The sequence below is a fragment of the Sebastes umbrosus genome, chromosome 1 (assembly GCF_015220745.1).
Source record: "Sebastes umbrosus isolate fSebUmb1 chromosome 1, fSebUmb1.pri, whole genome shotgun sequence".
Lineage (NCBI taxonomy): Eukaryota > Metazoa > Chordata > Actinopteri > Perciformes > Sebastidae > Sebastes > Sebastes umbrosus.
Window position 1 is genome coordinate 38,185,910 of NC_051269.1, and position 15,603 is coordinate 38,201,512.

The 15,603-nt window shown below is 40.7% G+C and overlaps 1 protein-coding gene across 1 annotated transcript in view; it reads right to left on the bottom strand.

Annotated features, from left to right (window-relative positions):
- Positions 1-15,603, bottom strand: part of sema3fb (sema domain, immunoglobulin domain (Ig), short basic domain, secreted, (semaphorin) 3Fb) — a 185,915-nt gene that overhangs the window by 78,643 nt on the left and 91,669 nt on the right. The window contains exon 2 of the mRNA XM_037764608.1: positions 3,872-3,930. The gene's annotated coding sequence lies outside the window, so the exon portion shown is untranslated. The remainder of the gene's footprint in view (positions 1-3,871; positions 3,931-15,603) is intronic.

Genomic DNA, 15,603 nt, shown 5'->3' on the forward strand with positions numbered 1-15,603 from the left:
GGTTTATTATTCATTTTTTTCATATATGAGTTATAAGAAATGCTTTTACTTTTGTGATTTTCCTTTTTTTTATATATATATATATACATTTTTAATGAGCATAGTGGAAGGGTATAAAGATTTGCATTGCCAACAACTTGCTTGCTGTAATTGTTTTGCATATGACAAATAAACACAGGTGAAACTTGAAGTACAAAGTTTAGGTTGCCAGGTTGTATAAAACCCCCATTTGTTTCTGCTTTTTAACTGGTATTAATGCAATTAGAAATGTTTGTAATCTGTTATGCCCATGGGTTTCTCACATAGCAAGCCTGCACAGACACCGAGCCTGCAGTTATAGATTGAATAGCTAATTAATATAAGGATTTTAACCATCAAATCTGCAGTTGTAAGATTTTGGTCCAGATTGTCTGCAGCCCTTTTGCTTGAAATAAGTGCCCAAATGATCTAACCAATCAAAGGGAGTTTTCACAACCTGGCAACCCAAAAGTTGTTGTCTCGTAACTGATATGTAATGCATTAATACATTATCTAATAACCATTATTAGAGAGTGGTAATTAAAACTCAAATGTATGTCAAACCTACCAAAATATTACCCATATGAGCACGTTTTTAAATCCTATGATTAGATGCAGGTGTAGGCTATAAGGGGTTTACTGAGCTGTTAACATGACATTTAAACCTGCATTAGCTGATTTTTGAGTTACGGAAACAAGCTGTCAAATCATTTGGAGTCTCTCTGGCAATAATGTTATCTGATGTTATCCAAAACACATGGTGAAGATCATTTTTCATTATTTAACGGTGGTTTGGGTTCACCTAATTTATGCTAATAAAACAGAAAACAAGCAGTGTACCTTACATAATCCCTTTCCTAACTAGACATAAACACAATTGGCCTACTTTCATGATGATTGGTATCAGGCACTGATCGGACTCCTCGATGTCCGTCAAATCTGATAAAACTGGTTGCGGGAAGGCGGCAACCTCCGGTTCTGAGAAGTGAAGCCAATGCTGAAGTGCCTTAAACTTGCATTCTTTCTAACAGCCAGCAGGGGGCGACTCCTCTGGTTGCAAAAAGAAGTTTGATTGTATAGATGTCTATGAGAAAATGAGCCTACTTCTCACTTGATTTATTACCTCAGTAAACATTGTAAACATGAGTTTATGGTCTCAATCGCTAGTTTCAAGTCTTCTTCAACACAGCATGATGTTCATTTAGTAAATGATGGTCCCATTTAGAGTCAAATAGACCATAAAATAGGGTAGGTTTTAGGCTACCTTGTGATTGATAGGTCACTACCACGGCGTTGTCCGGTCTGGGTGTTGTCCGTGTTTTCGACTTACGGCTTTAACCCTTTCACAGTGTGTTTTCAGTTCATGACAGTTAATTGTAACATTTTAGTCACCTGAAAATGTCTTATTTACTGTTCAGTTATACTTAGCTCCACCTTCTCGTATAATTTCTGGTTGCAAAAAATCAAGATGGTGTCGGCCCAAATGAAGAACTCAAGGCTTCAAAACCGCAGTCCACAAACCAATGGTTGACGTCACTGTGACTACGTCCACTTCTTACATACAGTCTACGGTTGCGGGCCTGAAAACCAAGACAATGAGCCGAAAGACGCTGAAACATTCCTGAGGGCAACTGCAGAGATGGTGATAGTTCTCTGCGGGTTTGTCACTACGAGCAACACCGTTCACATTTCATCATTTGATCAATTGTGATATAAAGAATATTGATTTTAGCAGCTTTAATGGCTGATACAGTAAATATATTATTATATAACAGTAGTTACAAGCGACAGAAACATTGAGAGGAACATGAATACATTATCACAATCCATATGTCACATAAAAACACCAGTCATAAACTGTTTAGAGGAAGAGGAAGAGAAACATTATTAATATAAATCCAGCATTTTGGATCTGTTGATAGCTAAAAAAAATACAGCTCATATGACTGAGAGATGATGACAGAAGTATTTAGTGGCAGTATCAACAGCAGTTGCCAGGAAAACATAGTCTATATGGGCTAGTAATGAGAATTAACAGTTTTTATGTGTATATTAATTATCAGGACATTATGCTTTGACTCAAGGTGATAAGAGAAAAAAAAAATCCGCCCCTGTGTGAATGTATAGGTAGATCTCCTTTCCTTCCACAGCTGCTACAGTAAGGCACAGTGTCTTTCACAAAGGGGGCTGTTTGCTTGCTTTGAATCAGTCGCCTGTGTTTCCATCTTCTATCGCTGTGACAACCAGCAAGCTACCATCTGCCACCCACACATGAGGTGTGGAGGGAAAATGTTCAACAGGATTTGGCTTAAAGAGATGCCTACATGTGTTCTTTTTTTCCCTCATTCAACAAGTGAGTGGCTTTAAAATAAATCCTTTTTACACCCTTCACAAGTTCACTTTTACTTACCTGAGTTATACTTTTATAAAGTGTGTATTATAAAGATAAAACAACTTATATTAACTTTACTATTCCCTTGGTAAAAAAGTTTAATTTATGACAGCGTTACATTCACTGAATATTTGACCTCCCGAGTCCATTTTAGCCACTTAGAGCACAGACAATGTGATGATTGCCGGGTCCAACTTATCAGAAATTAAAAGTCTTATCTTGGTTATGTACCCATTGATTTGAAAAAAAAGGGTGAGCAATGTAATTCATTTGATGGTACACGGAAAAGTCGATTAAAATGCTTAATTTGCTCCTCTATTCAAACACTGATTGGGCGCTTCAAAGCCACCGAGTTACCGCCTGTGAAGATTTTCTAAAGCTCATTGAGAAAATTAAACATTTTCCCGTTTTTAATCATATTCCATTCAGTGTCCTTTCACACCTGCATTATCTGCCCCTCATTCAATCTGGAGCTTTAAATTGCATGTACTCGACTCACCATGGAGCCCGTCTGGGAGTTGGAGAGAAACTTTGTGAGGTGTTCGTCTCAATGGGGTCAAAAGAAGCTGTCCTGCTCAACTTTTCTTCCATATGAAGCCTTGACGTTGGCACTGTTTGCTTTCACTCGGCATAGCGGTTCTTTTTTAAAGTGACTTGGCAGAGGTCAAATAGAAAAAAGGATCAGTTTGATGAGTCCGATTGGACTTCTTCCTCTTCAAGACAAGTTATCTATTCAGTGAGGACATGGCAGATTTTCTCCAAAAGCTACACATTCCTCACCCGGTCCAGTTTTCTGACAGAAACCGAACACAAAAAAAGTCAGCCCTGATTGCCTGTAGTGGATCTTTTCTGCTTGATGGGAACCCAAGGTGAGTTGTGTACATTACCCAGAAGGACTTCTTGCTCCTAAGTGGGCCTTAACTGTAATATTTGTGATAGAAATCTTGCCAGTGCATGATTCCAAGCTGCTGTTGACATCTATCTAAGTGGTGTATGAAGTTGTTTTAATGTTCTGCAGAGGAGCCTGCATTCCAGCCGAGGTGTGAACGGTGCTTTCTGTGGGGCTTTGCCTGCGGGGCATGAACAGATGCCAGGTGTTATATCAGCGTTTGTGATTCTTACACGGTTCAAAAGATCATCCGTATCGCAATCCCAGTTTCAATGCGTGTGTGGAGAGATGTGACACCCTGTTGCATGCTGCGTAGAGGCTGCTTTGTGTTGAACCGTGTTGAGGTTTCAGCTTCTATCTTGGGCTGGGGAGGTGAAAATGCAGTGACGAGATTTTTTCTATTTCACAACTTCCTGATCGTGCTTCCTTCTTACTTCCGTTGAAACTGAAATGTGTGTCATAACCAGTGTTGGGCAAGTTACTTGGAAAGTTCAATCCATTACTCATTACATATTACTCACTGAAAAAGGGATTAGCTACGATATACTTGTTACTTTCCTTTTGTTACTCACCCGAACTCCGTCAAAAGTGCCTTTAAACAATTCCAAAACCTCCACACGTCGGACATCTCCTGCAAGTAACACACACAGAAATAAAAAAACAGTGGTGGAATAAATATTCAGGTCCTTTACTTAAGTAAAAGTAGTAATACAATATTGTAAAAATACTCCATTACAAGTAAAAGTCCTGCATTCAAGTACTTTGACGTTTTTTACCTTTTGCAGAAAAATGCTACCAAACTTTAATATATAACAATGCATCATATTTTATAAGGTCATTAGGCTGTGTGTTTTGGATGAAAAATTTAACTAGAAACTACAGCTGTCGGCCAAATGTAGTGAAGAAGGCTAAAAGTACTCAGAAAAGATATCTCAAATTTGTACTTAAGTACAGTACATGAGTAAGTATACTCTCCACCACTGCAGAAAACAGATGCTGTGGTTTAACAAGCAGCCAGCCGACAGTTAGGAGGTTTTCACTGACCATCAACCGCTAACGTTAGCTTAGCCCCAGCGAGAAGTCTACCTAACCGAATGTAGGCAAAGCTACCGGTGGCTAGCTGGCAGCTAAGAAAACACAGCATGTAAATAAGAAGTTTTGTGTCACCAGGAGGCACTTGGTTACTTTTTGGCTAACTACCTCCCTACACCTCCAACCAAAGCCCCCGGGAAGAGCGCCGTGCTTAGAAGCCAATTTTTCGTAGTGGCCAAACGATGGAATTACAACTTCCGTGTCCGTCACATGATGCCATTGGGCCCAAAAAGACTTTTTCCCATAGACGTACATTGGGGAAGAGACGTCTACTAACGCTACTGTGCTTGCTCTATGGGCTCAATGGATGCGGAAGATCGACGGAAGATCCGGGTGCTTTTATCACTCAGGGTCATGCGTCACTGAGCAACTCTGAACGGGATCCAGTTCTCTTTATACATCCATGCTCCAACAGCCTGCACCACGCTAACATGTCTGTCAGCAGTCTGTTCTATAAACGCACAGAAAATAATTAATATCAACCGTGCATCAAACTCCTGGTAAGACAGCAAACAAATCAAGCCCTGAATTGTCAAAGTAATCATTGATTGGATTAGTAATGTAATTACACTGAATTTCTAATTGTAATCCCTACCTGCAATAACATTTTGCCGCATTAGTCTACTAAGTAAAGCTTTTCTGATCCCAACCTGAGGTTCTGTTTCAAGCACGGACCTTGGCCCTCTTTCAAACGAAGTGCATTTAAATCACAATGTGCTCTTTGTTTCACATCGACTCATTGCCAGGCATCTGAACATAATTCTGATTCCTGAAAGTATTACGTCTGCGGCGAACACGCTCTCTCTCACGTACAAACACACATATTTGTGCGCATGTACGCACGCACAAAGCCTTCAAACAAAGCGAAAAACTGCCAACAAGACTTAGTAACATTTCAAATTCAGCAGGCAGGTGCTCACCTTGTGCTGCGACCAGATAGGAGAAAAGCTTTGCTCCCAGCACTCTCTGTGATGATGTCCTCAAAGTTATTAGCATTTAAATGAGAAAAGAAAAGCATCGTATCTAGATATCACGGGGAAACTCTCGACAATGTAAAACTTGTTCAGGAGTGTTTAGGACAAACTTTTCTCATCTCCTGAGGTGAGTGACTGAATGTGAGTGACTCGGTTAAACAAGCAAATGAACAAGTGGAGGGAAGACGAGGATTTCTAATCACGCCGAATGAAAGTGTGCAACTCCTCGGAGCCGAGATTACAACTCGGTGCTTGAACCACCTTTCTTTTCCCCTACCTGCGGTTGGTGCCTTTGAGCAACAGTTTCCTCTGTTGTTTTTGGCAACATGTGGCGCTCCATACACTTCCCAGACTCTGCAGGCTCAACGATACTTTACTGCCAGTCTGGCCCCTCCAGCCCCAGGGAACCACAACCCACAGCGGCCTGAATGAAGGAAATGGCTTTGAGTTCCTTCCACTTTTCACACATCAAATGGGGACGGGGACGAGGACCGTACGCTGGTCTTGACTGCGCTGGGTAAACAAACTCACGCCGCAGTGTGTGCGAGCGCATATGTATTTAAATTGTGCGCACGGTGGACACAATATAATGTGTGTGTTGAGGAACAGGTGAGTTAATTTCTGCCCGCCGCTGCTCTACATCAGTGTTGACATTATGTGAAAGGTAAATACTGTGTAATTGAATAAAATCACAAACCGAGACATCGGCCCGGGGAGAAATAGCCAACCCACTTTGAGATTCTCAATACGCCTCTGTTCTCCGAGGCTGCCTGTCTGGGGTCTTTTTTTTGGCCGTCACTGTAAAGTTGAGTGGCAAAATTTGAACAAATAATCCATGTAGCTGAGTTTGAATGGTGATTTCATTCAGCAGAGGACTGGGTCTGATTTAAAAAAAAGAAAGTCCTCTAGGTGGGTCATATATGATTCATACTTAGTATGCGTCATACTTCCTCTTCACACCAACCTTCTGGGAGGTACCGAACTAGGACAGAGTTTATGTTGTACTGCTCGGACTCATGGGAGAGGTAAAAACTGGATTACGTCACCGAGCCACCGAAGTGTTTAGATACGCGAGTATAGGAGAAATCATTTTCACACATACCATGATTATGTATTAGAATCTGTAAAACTAGTTATCTGGGAGGTCCGGCTACCATCCCACGACAATATGACCATAAAATGCACAGAAAAATGGGAAAGGCTCGGACAAAGGCAGTTCTCCTAAACAGATTAGGTGCTATATATATGGCCTAATATATATACTTTGACTGGTGTATTTCACCAACAGCTGCAGGACTGTTTCTGCCCACTGAGTTTCTCTATTCTTTACACGTCTTGTGTCAAGAATTTCACTTTTGAATGTGGCCCAAGATCAAGTCGTTGACAATAAATCAATTATTCAACTATCAAATTAGTTTGTTTAACCCTTTGAACTTTACAATAGAAATGGTCCACCATTGCCTACATTGGTATTTTTTCTTATTGTGATCTCATTACATGGAGTATCTTCAAATGCTTCAATATCCCTAAAATCTGTACAACCTTAGTTACAAGGTCAGTCAATAAACCATAATAATTGACAAAAGTATTGAAATTGTTTCATAAATAAAAAAAACACAAAAATCGGACATGTTTTTTCATAAAATGTTACTAACTATACACACAAAACATTGATCTAAAAGATTTCTAAATGTAGAAACATGAACAAAATATGTCTTAAGATTTCATAAGTTATTTGAACTATGCCCATTTTTAGTTTTTGACATATGCTCATTTTTATGAGCAGATCAAGTGCAAAGGTGTTTTTTCATAGTTTTGTTACATTCCGCATGTAATATAACATAATGGCGTCATCATGAGCGTACAACATGATGATGCAAAAGACAGAAGCCTTAGCTTTCTCCTGCAAAAACAATGAATGCTGTAGCTGTTATGGTTTTTATCTTACATTGATTTAAACAGGATCATGAAAACAGCGATTTCCTGCGGCCATTACAAGGCAATACTCTGGCGCCACCACGCATTTCACAATGATTTGTACCGCACGTAATGAAACGTAATGACATCATCATGAGCGTACAACATGATGACGCCAAAGACAGAAGCCATCGCTTTCTGCTGCAAAATGAATGAATGCTCTGGCTTTTAATGTTTTTTATTTTAGACCGATTTAAACAGGATCATGCAAACAACGATCTCCTGCGGCCGCCTGCGGGAGGTACATTTGTAAACGGTTAAATAAATAGTTTGACACGTTGGGATTCTACATTTATTCACATTCCTGACAAGAGTTAGATGAGAAGATTGATACCACTCCAATGTCTGTACAATAAATATGTAGCTGGAGCCAGCAGCCGGTTAGCTTAGCAGGAAAACTGGAAAGAAGGGGAAACAGGCGGATTAGGTTACTTTGTGACAGAGCCAGTCTAGCTAACAGCACCGCAAAAAACAATTAATTAACATAATGTGACACGTTTGTTTAATCCCTACAAGAACCAAAAATGTAAAAACGTCAATTTGCTGTTTTACGGGGCGGTAAGGACCAGACTATTTCTAGCACTAACTTCCTCTCTAACTGAGTCTCCGCTGGTCACTTGGCAATACTCCCATCCCAGAAATAGTCCCACACATAATTCCCATAAAGCCACAACATTTTTTACACTTTGTACAGAGTAAACAAACAAGATATAACATGTTTATTATAGTGAGCTTTAGAGGTGCTGGTTGGCTGATTTAGTTCCCTTTGGAACAAGACAGGCTAGTTGATTCCCTCTGTTTCCAGTCTTTATGTTAAGCTAAGATAACTGGCTGCTCATTCCAGCTTCATAATAAATGTACAGACGTAAATAGATAAATAAAATAAATTGATTGTTTTGTATTTGTACCTTTTATGCACATCTTTCATGTTCTAGTTAGGTTGCCAGATTCAGGGCATGGTCAGTTTACTCCATGTTTCTGAGATGAAGTGCTCCCTCATCTTGTGTTCATATTAAAAAGCTGGCCACATGATACCCACTTTGTTCCCACAGCTGCAGTAGCTGCTACTACAACTCTCAAACACTTACCAGAAACCCATTACACAACCACCACACTAATAACTAATAACTACCCGTCTTTCTGCCTCTGTCAGCAGCCCATGTATTTTTTGAGCGTCCTCTCAGTGAGTCCATGTCATAAACTCTCCTCTACAAGCACTGTGGCTTTCCAGCGGGTTTGAAAAAGAAAGTGGAGTGTGAATGCAGCCTCACAGAGGTGGAGACCAGGGAAATGAAGAACAATCTGTGCACTCTCTCCCATTGGCTTGTTATCTATTGTGCTGTTGACTTGGCACTGCTCTGCTCAATGGATGCTTCCTGAGGATGTCATGGGACTCTTAGTGGGCTCTCGTTCACTTCCTGCCTTTCGATAGGACGCTGAGGTCATGACCCCATCACGCAAACCCATATTCAGGTTCTACTAATCTGACTGAGCCCCTGTCGTGTTTGTGTTGAGGCTAAATGCTGTGATAACTGTTCAAACCTGCTTAGCCAGTTACACCTTTGCTGCATGTCATGATTTGATTGTAGATATTATTAGCAAAGACAGGTGAGTTCAAACGAAAGTCAACTTTGTTTGTTAAAAGCCGTTTTGCACAGATTTTTGTCCAAAAAATCTGCACGGAAATTTATAAAAACTGAATTTGTGGAGTCTTATGAATGCTTGCACACCCCTGTGGAACATCCATGCAGGGGAAAACATTTGGAGGGGCCTTGATTTCAGCAAATTTGGGGTCTGATTAGTTTATTTATGTATGTAGTTAATGCTAGCCACTTAGGATAGATTTTTGTTCTGTGGATTGAACACGGGAATTTTTAGGAGGAAACTCGTTTGGCCTCATTTATGAAAATGGAACACAGCAATGCGGATAATTCACATCGTAACCGGTGTGCATAGTTGTCATGCGGAAAATTTGCACGCAGATTTTCCGTATTCCCGCACCGCATTTTCGCATCGCACTGGTGAGAAACGACTTCAACACCGAAGTATCGAAACACAGTCAGACAGTTAATCACTTGAATGTTAAATGTTAATATCCCTGATGAAGTATGCAGAGTTACAGGGTCTGAAAGGAGAGTGAAGGTCTGAACCTGAATGTTGCAAATATTTCAACATATTTCAACAAAGTTGTCCCTGTCAACTCCAGTTCTATCGGGAGTACATCAAAAATATATCAAGGTAATGTTTCACTTTGAATCCTTTTCCAATTTACTACTCCTTATACGTCCACTGACGTTCTCCCAAAGGAAGTGAAGTAAAGGTAAAACAGTGGAATCAACCCACTTAGCAAAACCACAAGTGTGGTGCCACTTTTGTTTTCTCTATTTCCATGCCAACCATGTAAAGTCTGGTTGAAGTGTTGGGAGTTGTCACAGCCTGAGCTGAAAGGTTATCTTAAACTCACTATGGGAACTAATCCTGCAAACTCTCAATACTGGCATGTACTACTATTGTTTCTGCAGAGACAGGATACTCCCTTCCTCTCCCACACCCTCACCCAATGAAGTCACAAACACCCCCCGAATCTCCACTAATTAAATTGACTTGATTTGAGCAATTCCTCAAATAAAAGCGACTTTTCTCATCAGACAAATCTCTTGCTCTAAATATTATTGTCTGCACCTCAATGAAGAGGCATCATTCCAGCTGGTAAAAAGGTCAGGTATGTCCGGTGCAAGGCTTGAGGAAACGTCTAACAAAGGTAGAGGTAAACAAAACAGTTTAAGGTGAAGTGGGAGCACCAAAAATATTTCATCACTCATTCACATTTCAGATTGATGGCATGTAGTATAACAGATGACAGCAAGGTGGATCTTTTTTAACATCTCTGAGTATGTTAGTGTGGTTAAACATAAAAGTCAAAATTTAATGTATTTTTTGTGTGACAGGCGCTATTGTGCAAGTTTTTTTTCCATTTTCCAAAAGAGGATACAAACTTTGTTCAATGTATTTGTGGAAGCAGCAGCAGAAGTTTTAGGTTGTTTCTCATGGCAGCGGCTGACCGACATTTGAGGGCCAGTGCTCTCAACTTCCATGGTGCGCTACTGACCAAAGCACATCAAGCCCTGTAGCTTATAGCCTACAAGTGTTACATAGGATGTCTTTCCCTTTTACAACAAGCTCACACAGATGCTATTAAGTTTGTATTACACTGGGAAACATAGACTGTCACTGTAGTCACCGTGACGTCATCTGTTGGTTTGTGGACTACGGTTTTGAAGCCTCGAGTTCGGCATTTTTGCCGTCGCCATCTTGGTTTTTGGCCATTGCCATCTTGTTTTTTTTGCAACCAGAAGTAACACAGAGGGTGGAGCTAAGTACAACCAAATGCTGAATAAGGCATTCCTAGGTTGTTAGACGAAAACACGGACAACTCCCAGACCGGACAACACTGTGATAGCGACATGTCAATCACAAGGTAGCCACGCCCTAAACCATTACCTGCTTTATGGTCCATTTGACTCTAAATGGGACCATAATTTACTAAATGAACATCATGTTGTATTGAAGAAGACTTGAAACTAGTGATTGAGACCATAAACTCATGTTTACAATGTTTACTGAGGTAATAAATCAAGAGAGAAGTAGGCTCATTTTCTCATAGACTTCTATACAATCAGACTTCTTTTTGCAACCAGAGGAGTCGCCCCCTGCTGGCTGTTAGAAAGAATACAAATTTAAGGCACTTCAGCACTGGCTTCACGTTTCAGACCCTGGAGTTGACCACTGCTCAGAAAGTAGAAGCTAGTTAGCTTAGCTTGCTAACTTAAGCACTGATTCCCACTAGACTTTTACTTCCACGTCATATCAGCACCCGGTGAGACGGCAGCTCCTGTACACAAAAAAAATCATATAAGGATTTCACGGCCACTAAACATGCACAAATAAGACAAAAAGAAACTGTGTACGCTAATAGCCACACACAGTTACAGTAAAATTATTATCATATTTAGAGAGTTGGTGGTAGCTGAAGCACATTTGTAAGGGGTAATTTCAGTTCAACTTTACTATGAAGTGCATTTTCCATGTCATAGGCTAACACTTTTGCTATCAGATCACACATTATGGATGGGCTGCATCTGCTTGGAGACAGAGAGTCTTTGAATAGAAATGTTTCTTATTAACTATTAATAATGATATCACTCAGTAAAGCCATACTGTAAAGGAAGGATGCATATGGTAAGTACCCACCCTTCCCTGCTGACGTTGGCTCTTTTCCTCTTTACCAGCTCACAGGATACCAGTGCCATGGTTACAGCTCTAATATTCAAGGGTGTGCCTTACACACACACACTAGTGGGTGACTTGCATGTACACCACCCAATATGGAAACTTACTTATTACAAAGGGGATTAGCTGTTTCACCATGGCATCCTAGAAACAATTATTCTCTCCTGTGCCAAATCCAAGTATGCTGACTCATGTTATCTCTCTGTTGCTGTGCTACTGTGGCTGAGATACAGTAGGTGTGAGCCTGAGGAAATAACACAAAAACACGCATACTGGCACTTCAGTATCACCTATAAATGTCTCAGCGAGATTCTAATAAAGACTGGCAGCAGGAAGGATTCTTAAAACCATGTCTGACTGTAGTGTTTGCATGGTGCATGCAGACTTGGATGTCCTTCAGCTTCAGTACAATAACCCCACATTGCTTGGGACAGCATAGACAGTTCTCAAGGTGACATGAGACTTAGTAACGTCGTGTTTTAAGTGCGGTGAAAACTCTCTATGTGAGGAACTTGTGTTGTCTGCTATAGTGCTGGAGGGGCTGTGGGCCCTGCATGTCTGGGCCGCTCTGCTTCTCAGTTTGTAGACTACACAGCGCCAGCAGCGCTAAAGGCCAAAGCCTGGATCGAATTAGTTTCTTTGGGAACTGTCAACATCACTAAACGATACACATACTTTAACAGTTTCGAGTTTGGATTCATCCTTAATCACTACAATACACTGTTGCGGACTTTACACAAACACGATCAATCCTTTTTAATACATTAATCCTTAATTGTGTTTGGGTGTGAACTAAACCCACTGGGATTGAATGAAGTCATGGGAGTGGCTGCTGGGCGGAACATTGTGTGCCCCTGGATGTCCTCAATAATCCTTCCACAGGTTTTTAAGAACATATAGTCATGTGAAAGGTGCCAAGAAATGATCAGGGATTCAGACCAAAAACAGCAATGTTTAAAAAAAAAAAATGCAAGTAGCTGTGTTAGTGCAATCCGATTTAATAATAATAATAATAATAGATGTGCCTGTTCACCAGAGCAGTGGTTCCCTACCTAAGGTCCGGGGGCGCCAAAGATCACAGGGGGTGCGCCAGGATTTGTCTGCTCTGAAGTTGTCAAAATTCAATTTGTATAACTAAAACTGAATAACACACTTACTGGATAATTTCTACAAAAGTTATTTTGCTACTTAGTAGGCCACATTGTGTTTAAACACATTATGTCTGCAAAGTTGCAGATCAGGCTCCACTAATATTATTAGTATTGTCTTATTCGTAGAATTAGATTCCAGTAGTGGCTACAAAGGATTGTTTCAGACTCGTGTGATCCAAACATTTCCAATAACTTAATTTCCAAAATTCACAACAGGTTTTTAATCTAACAAAATATTCTGCTTCAATTCATGTTTGTTGGCGTTTAGCCTTTCAAAAACAACATTTTCACAGCGGTCAGAAACTGTTCCACCCGCCGCACACAGAGGGAGGCACTGACAAGTTATATTCATTAAAGAAATGGTTGATTTATTAACAAAAAAGACTAATTTAGTACAGTGAATCACTTTACTCAAAGTCACAAGTAGGGGGGGGCTTCCAGGAAAATAGGTTGGGATCCACTGTACAGAGGATAGCGTGTCAGTGTCACCTCGTCAAGACGTGAATATTACACGCGTGTATGAAGATGCAGTACCAGCAGGGGTTTAGGCAACAAAACCAAATAGTTAGGTTAAGGGAAAACGTCATGGTTGGACTTAAAATAAGTATGTAAACTATGTACAATACGTACGGAAACAATGGAACTTAAGTACGAAAAACACGTCACAAACCTCACTAACGTAGCTTACAAAACAAAACTGAACACCTGTCTCCTGGTTGAAAGTCCTGTGTTTGTTAGACCCGTCCACCTCCCCTCGAACCAACCACAAGCAGTCTTTCTCGCTTTTTATTCTACATCACTAACTCTGATGCATTTACACTGCAATCAGTTCAGATAACATAGCGTACGAATGCCACGCCAAAAGAAAGAACAGCATTGTTATTACACGCTTTTGCCTTGCGCATTATTGTTTCATTTGTATGCCTTTTTGTGTGACCAGGCCGGTTGTTGGTTATGAGCATGTGTAGTAATATGAGTAGTGGTGACTATGTAATTATGAAATGGGAAATTAATGCTATTCTAACATGTGGGTGTGGGTGACAGGTACTTCACAGGTAATTCATTACCTGACATGACACGCCACTGTGCTCAAGACAACCCCCAAACCTCACTGTAAGCAGCTTTCGTGAAAATTGGTGTTGAATCTTTTTGCCCCACAGAAAAAATTCTATTCACCTCTATTGTGTTGGTGTGGCAACAGAAATCTCAAAACCTGCTCAAATAAAACCATCTGCATGCATAGATACCACTACAGTTGGAAAATATGATTTTTTGTTTAAATTGCTATTCCTTTCCATTAGCAACAATAATAAAGAGTCACTGAAGGTTAGTTCAGACGTGAGTGGACGACCCGGCAGACCCAGCTGGAAAAGACATCATGATCGGATGTCATCCCAAGCTCATATGCTACAGATGTTTTACCCGGTGCTCCAGGTGACAAAGTCATTAGGTTTTATGCCCCTTCTAATTATTGAGAGCGTTGAGTGCCACAGTGGATCATCCCCTACTAAGATGATATACGAGCAAGCTACGTGAAGGCCTGTGCTAAAAAGGCCCCCCCGTACTCTCCTAAACACCATCTGTCATGTCCTTTAATAGTTTTCTATTTAGCAATAACACAGCAATCCTGTCAGTAACGCGCTGTTGGAAATGACACTTGCTTTCATTCCTTTCAAAATAAAAGCAGGAGACTTCATCAAACAGTACTCTGCATGAACCTTTGGAACCACACACTGTTTTGGTTTCTAGGCTTGGCTGGATTTCTGTCCTTGCCTGAAACCCTTTGTGCTCTCCTTATACGACCTATTGGCAGTGTCACCTTCGAGAGGGTTTTCCAGCACGGATCTGCTCGCTGGCATCGAAACATTAGCCCGATACACAAAAAACACAAAGACTTTAAGCATGACTCATGCTCGAGAAACACCCTTTCACCCACAGCTAGAAAATACTTAGCTTCAAAGTGGTCTCTTTGGGTTTGCATAAGGAAAACATATTTTGTGTAACTGCCTCAGGAGTTTATGTCTAATTATGGGATACAGTGTGAGGGGAGTTTGAGGACAATGTAAGCATGTCACCCAGTCAGACGGGTTCCAGGTCATTAAAACAGGCCACAGATGGAACACGCTCAAAAACACTACTTATTTCCAAGGGTGGATCTGTTGCTGTTCGCTCTCTGCAGGCGATATCGATGACAGGGAAAGTACTTTTCATAGACGCTTCATAAAAAGTAAAACAAAAGGGAAAAAACTAATCAGCCGTGAAGAGAGATCGTTTATGTTGTTACGTGATTGATGAGCAGCTCAGACAGCATAGAGTGGAGCCAACGGCTAGGCATGTTGGCCTGCTTGTCATTGAAGGGGGAGTCATTGTTTGCATGTCTTGGGGTGCAATGTTCAGTTTTGAAGCCATTCAGATAACATATGAAACTAGAAAACCTAAGGAATCTATTGGTACCAACCATGCCATGCTAGCTTGTCAGGAAGGAGGCTAAATAACGCTCCTTGCCTAAATTTAGGCAAAACTTTGGCGAGGAAAAACTGGCGTGTGGATTTTCAAAGGGGTCCCTTGACCTCTGACCTCAAGATAGGTGAATGAAAATGGCTTCTATGGGTACCCAGGAGTCTCCCCTTTACAGACATGCCCACTTTATGATAATCACATGCAGTTTGGGGCAAAAACCAAGCAGTTTTTGCATGCAGTATAAAAGTGTTATTTTCGTCTTGGAATTACATAACTTAGGTATCACTGTAAAGCTGAGGCTCTTGTGGATCCAATGAGCCCAATTGTATTTATGTGTGATGATGACAATAAAGGGGTTTC